The sequence below is a fragment of the Alligator sinensis genome, unplaced genomic scaffold (assembly GCF_000455745.1).
Source record: "Alligator sinensis unplaced genomic scaffold, ASM45574v1 scaffold421_1, whole genome shotgun sequence".
In the NCBI taxonomy this organism is placed as follows: domain Eukaryota; kingdom Metazoa; phylum Chordata; order Crocodylia; family Alligatoridae; genus Alligator; species Alligator sinensis.
Window position 1 is genome coordinate 2,397,503 of NW_005841871.1, and position 6,252 is coordinate 2,403,754.

At 39.2% G+C, this 6,252-nt stretch overlaps 1 protein-coding gene across 3 annotated transcripts in view; it reads right to left on the reverse strand.

The window, feature by feature from the left end:
- The window catches only part of SORCS2 (sortilin related VPS10 domain containing receptor 2), an 857,365-nt gene that overhangs the window by 759,492 nt on the left and 91,621 nt on the right, over positions 1 to 6,252 (reverse strand). Inside the window, exon 1 of one of the 3 annotated variants that reach the window (XM_025195408.1) lies at positions 2,018 to 2,067. The exons of the other annotated variants lie outside the window; for them this stretch is intronic. The gene's annotated coding sequence lies outside the window, so the exon portion shown is untranslated. Of the gene's footprint in view, positions 1 to 2,017; positions 2,068 to 6,252 lie in introns of those variants that run through there. 3 annotated transcript variants of the gene reach the window in all.

Genomic DNA, 6,252 nt, shown 5'->3' on the forward strand with positions numbered 1-6,252 from the left:
CCAACACTTTCCCAAAAGGCAGAGCAGCACAGGACCTTATAAACTAACTTGTTCAGAGAGGCATAAGTTTGTGTAAACAACACCTTAACTCCCTCAGATGTCAGATTTCCCACAGACGTTATGCAAAAGATAGTAGTTTCCCCTATTTTAAAGCCTGGAACACCATGCAGTTTGGACATTCTTCCTGAGAGCCAGACTTCAAAAGTTCTACTCTTCTGCATCCAGGATTTTTCTTTGGGTCAATTTCTAAGTAAAAGGTATGTGCAATAATTCTGTTCCTGCTATTCCAGCTTCATTGCACCATATCCAAAATAGTACATGCTATATTGATCAGTGATCAAATGTGTATTTGCTGCAAATCCTAAGACTGCATGTCACAAACCCACTCTGGTTTTGGGGTTCATGGGGTGTCGTGTTTTCTTGTGTTTATTTCACTGATGTGGCATGTGTGGTCTCATTGGAAAGCCCATGTTATATTGCACCTATTTCTGTTGCTGTTACCATTGTGTTATGCCGCCTGCATTATGTTATACTGCCTGTATCTATCTTTATGATTTTGGATATGGTTTAGTTAAGGAAAAAATAGAGATAATTGCTAAATCTCTTTTTGTATTATAATACTAGCAAGCACAACTACCACTCCCAGATGCAGGCAAAAGGAGACATTACTTGGGTTGGCATGGGAATGCAATGGGGAAATCAACTGCTCTATAGCAGTGTTTCCCAGCCTGTGGGTTGCAACTCAAAAGCGGGTCACACAAGAATATACGAAAGGAGCATGAACAAACTTTAAAAATGAATTCTCCTTTAAAGGATAAAAATGTGGGAAACCATGGCTTTTCCCTTGCAGGCTGGCAGGGTTCCAGTCTGCAAGGGACCACGTAGTGCCTCCATGACCCCCACACACCCCTCCCTGCCCAACACACTACAGGGCTGGGGCCTAGGTGTGGGGGGCAGCAAGTCAGGAGTGAGGGGCCCTGAGTTGGGACTGGGCATCAAAGTTTACAAATGAGTCCCAGTACAAAAATGGTTGAGAACCACTGCTCTATAGCAAAAAGCATCTGAAAGAAATGGCCCATCAGTCAGAAGAGTGCCAAAAAGAAGTTTCTGGAGGATTCTGGACACGCATGAGGAACTGGTAAAATGCAGGTGGAAAGCAGCTGGCTTAGAGAGATAAGGGCTCTTTGCATGGTAGTTAGAGTCTTTAGATTCAAGGCTCTGGATGTTCAAGGTCCCCAGCAGTCGGGGCTGGCAGAATTAGCAGGAAGGCTGACCTCTGGAAATACTGACAGGTCTCTCAGAGGGCTAGGGTGTCGGTTTCCTGAGAAAGTAAGACACCTAACTTGTCTTTTTATTCTTTTTTTAAAACCTATGATCAGTTTTATTTAGGAGAAAAGAATTGTACAAGTCATAAATCCTTTTATTGTTTTGTATCCTTACGGATTGCCTGTGCTAAACATGATCTCAGCATGAGTGATATTGCAGCCTAGCCCATCTTACAGAAAAGGAGGCATACGATGTATTTCACAACAAAAGGAGAGGCCACCTAAAGCTGGTTCCCCTGCTGCAGCTGTGAGGTCTAATAAAAGGACAGTGGAGTTGAGAGTTGCAGGGATAAGGAGTTAACCTTGACCTGTTCCTTGGGACAAGCTTCAGGACAGTGGGGAGAAACTCAGGGCTCTGAGGGGGTACCTTATGGACAGGTGTTTGACACAAGACAGAAAAAAAATAATCAAGAATTGTATGCATACAAGTGTCTAGCATACAAGCATTCAAATATAAAGAAACAGGAAAGCATGAAATACCATTTGATCTAGAAAGCTCATTTCACAGAAGAAAAAAGTGATTCTTGATCTTTCTAATAATAGGGCAAATCAAGGAGAAGTAAATGAAGAATAGAAGTTACATAAAATCTGCTCTACAGAAACAGTAATTTCCACTTCCAAAGTATTGTCTTAGATAGCAAGTTCATTGCTTAACAAAAAGAAGAGTGAGTTAAACAGCTCAGCATACTTACGTTATAAAAACCATAGTGTCAAGGACTCTTATTTCAGTGTAATGTACCTGTTACTCTCGGTCCTCTGCTACACACTGCATATATTATGCAATCGCACATTGAAATTTAGACCAGCTGCATGTGTAAAGTAAGATTAGGCACAAGTGCCAGGTAATTATCACAAAATTAACTGGTTAATTAATCATGCAATAAATTTAGACCAGCCACACCCACAAAGTAATTATCACACACTAAAAATGACTACCCAGCTATAAGAGCCAACCAGCTATAAAGTTAGTGCTTGAAAATACTCGATAGGTGGTTTCTATCCAGCTTTTAATTTCAATGTGTAGCAGGGCCCAACAGATGAATATATTCCATATACACTGTGAAACCAGGATATCTGCAAGGCCAGCCCTTTGCTGGCTTGATTAGTTTGTTTTGCATTTTGTCTGCTGAACTTGCTCAATTATTCTGTGGGATTCTTTTCCTATTAATGATAAACATTAAACTTTTGCATTAACAAATGTTAAAAAAAAATCCAAGATTGTTATGTGCACAGGATGAAATTGATGGCTGCAGTTGTAAGGTGGAAATCAATGACTTACTGTACCAAGGAAGAACTAATTATTCAGCAAATCTGCTTTTGCTAATTCTGTCTCACAACCTGGCCTATTAAAGCTCCATCATTATTTGAATAAATTGTTGCTGTCACAGCAATAATACAATCAGCCCTTCACATTTGGTAACTACCTAGCTTATAGTCATTAGAGCCAATCTAGTAACACTGCTTGCATCTAACAAACTAGTTTGTAGTTTAATTGCAGTGGTTACTAGCTAATTTATTAGACCAGCAATAAAAGTTAAGATTTACTTCACATGCATTATCACTGAATTACTTAAAAGATGCATACATCAAGCTACGGTTGGCTCCAATTATATCAACATAAATCTAAAGTCACTTCACTGAGGTCAATGGACTTATTCTGGTCTTACACCTGTATAATCAAGAGCAGTTTTCTTCTATGTACGTATATTATTTTTAGCACTCTAGGTGGTTACTTTTATAGAGATGCAGAGTTATTTTTACGCTACTGAAATAAACAGAACTGCTGTTACAATAAGTGGTTTATTAAAAGAAAATGAACTACACTGGTATTTCCTGGTGCTGTTATTCACATAGCTCCCATTCTATATTCAAAGTCTCTTAACCAAAAAAAGGAAAACTGCTTTTAAAAAGAGAGACTCCACTGAGCTTAGAATCAATACAGCAGAATTGAAACAAGCTGAAGTAACTGGACAAAATCTAACCATCTGCTATTTGATTGTTTCCAAACAGTAATACTGACAGCAAATAAAGGCTGCGGGAGGCAGGCGGAAAGGGTATACATAAATATAGATAGAAATTAGGGTAGGCAAAAATGTTATAAAACTCAAAATAAGGAAATCAGAATACAGTTTCCAACTCTACTACAGACTTCCAGTTTGACCTTGGGCAAGTCATTAATCTGTCAGTTCCTTGATTACCTTCTGTAAAATGGGAATAATACTATTTTTTTTTTCTTGCTTGCTTTTCATCTGCCTTGTCTATTACTCTTGCAAATTCTATCTATTACTCTTGCTTTGGAGCAGGGACTGTTTTTTACTGCACGTTATAGTACACACAACCCAAGGAGACACTAATCTTGGGTGAGGCCTGCTGATGCTACAAAACAAGAAACAGTAAGAAGCTAGTTATTCTAGCTGTCAAATGTGGGGTTTTTTTCAACTTCTAGAGAAGCAACAGAAAAGTCCTCATTTTAATAATTTAACAAGCAAGGAGTAGTTTACAATTTTTTCCAACATTGCACATTCTTTCCAAAGATTTTCTTTTAACTTGCTATTTCATTTTTAATGAACAAGTGCCTTTTGGCTAGGATATCGTATGAGATCTCAAAGCCCAGAGCAGCTTGCATTATACCAGCAGCTTCAGCCCAAGCTGTGCAGCCTCTGCAGGCTCAGTATCTTGAAGCAGCTGGGTTTCAGGCAAAAGCATGATTCCAACATAAAATTTGAAATTCTGAAAAACAAAAGCTTTTAAAAAAATATCTGGGATCCAAGCTTTGACATCTTCAATACATGGCTCAAAATCGTAAAAGCACAAACTTCATTTACTCAAACACTGGGTTATCCTCTGCAGACCAGTTTTCTCCTTGAGCTACAGAAACTTCAAATATTTTGCCAGTCTGGCTGCATGCCCACAGAGCAGGTAAAGAACAGCCTGTTGGTTTAAAAAAACCCATGCTGGCTTGTATGCGTGTGAAATGGCAGCAGGGCTTTGGAAGAAATAAGCAGAAAGATATTCAAGGATTTTTTAAAAATTCCTCTCTGCAGAATATCTCACCTTACCTTTCACAGACTCCCACAAACAAGAACACATATCCATACACACGTAAACACCTTTTAACTTCTGTTCATACTTAACACACACAGCTACTTTTTTTATACACACCTTCTGAGATTTCTATAATAAAAAATAGATAGGGAAGATGATGAAATCTGGATCTACAACTTGAGGGTCACATCTCTATGAGACACTGACTGTGCAGTAGAGTCATATGGCAGCAACCATGACAGGGTGCTGCCGCACAGTAGTCTCAGGCAACTGCGCAACGTCACAAAAAAAGCTGCTCAGTCATTTAGTACTTGCTTATACCAGTAACAACTTTGCAGTCAGCGTCTCATATAGACGTGGCCAAATACCCCCAACCTGAGGGTTTTCTGATCTAAGGTTTTCTTTTAGACTTTTGTGAGTTAAAGTGAGGGGCCATCTGCTAAATCCAGGTTTGAGTTTGGGTTTCAAATGCAGTCAAAATTTCAGGGATTAGGCTCACTTCTGAATATAATAAATACAATAACCAGAATGCCTGGGTACTACATGAGCATATTAATGCCAGATCATAGCCTCTTGACCCATATCCCCAAATGTCCTCACTGCAAAAAACTTCCCTGGTATCAACCAACAATGAAAAGGAAAAAGTAAACAATAGGAAAAAGGAAGAGAAAAAGGGAACAGGCAGGTAGGGGTCATCTTCACAATTCAACAACGCTCAGCCATGTGTGTACAATGAACAAATGACAGAGCTCCCACACATCACTACACACAAAAAAAGCCTGAAAACAGTTTCTGAATGGATTTATTTTGCTCAATACATTGCTTGTTTTCCCCCTTGGAGGGGACAAAAATCCATGAGACTTGTATATTTTGCAGCTTCCACCACTGATACCATAAAACAATGCTAGTGGAAAACCATAAACCTGAATATTACCAGTGCAGTTGAAGCTCCTGTGGCTGGATGGTAGCTTGATCCATCAAGCCCTAAAGGACAACCAGTCATACGTAGTGGCTGCATCTACATGAGACACTGACTGCAGTAGCTCGTTACTACTACGCAGTTGTGTTGCATGGCATGAAGTGTAATGCGATGCTACAGTGCAGTAGTAACAAGCTACTGTGCAGCCAGCATCACCTAAAAGCCATTCAGTGATGCTACTGTGCAGTAACTCCAGTTACTGCACAGTTATTTAGTACTTATGTATGCAAGTAATAAATGACCGCTCAGTCAGCATCTCATGTAGATGTGGCTGGTGTTTTTGGCAAAAAAAAATTAACAATTCAAAGCTAAAGAGTTTATCATCTTGTCTTTCCTGTCTGTCTGGCATATATAGATATCTCTCTATCTCTATATCTAGAGAGAGAGATCGTGTGTGTAAGATAACCACACAGGTGTAACACGGCTGAGTCACCACCAGCATGTATAAGGGCATTTTAAAAAACAGAATGATCAAAAGTGTTATTGATTTTTCTTTTTCCATGCTGAATTGTACTGTCAGGAAATACGGAATTCTTCCCTGAATCCACTATCCCTGAATCCACTAAGAGAGTCCGTCTTCCTCTCCCTTCTCAGCTAACAGCTCTTGCTGGTGGTGAAAGACAAAAAAATATACATATATATTTAAAATATGACACTTATAGGAAGCAGAACAATGACTCATTAAAATGACTAAAATTCATTAGCTCCTTGACCATATTAAGTGAAAAAAAAAACTGTAACCTCATACTCATTAAAAAAGTGTCCCAGATTAAATCCAAGTTCTCTAGTTATCTAGCTCAAAAGGTAGCTCAACCTTTCTGTCCCTGCTCCACTAATATGTTTCTACCCCGACCCTGAAAAGTTACTTCAGTGAAACTTTCCACGACTGTTCAGTCCTGCTGA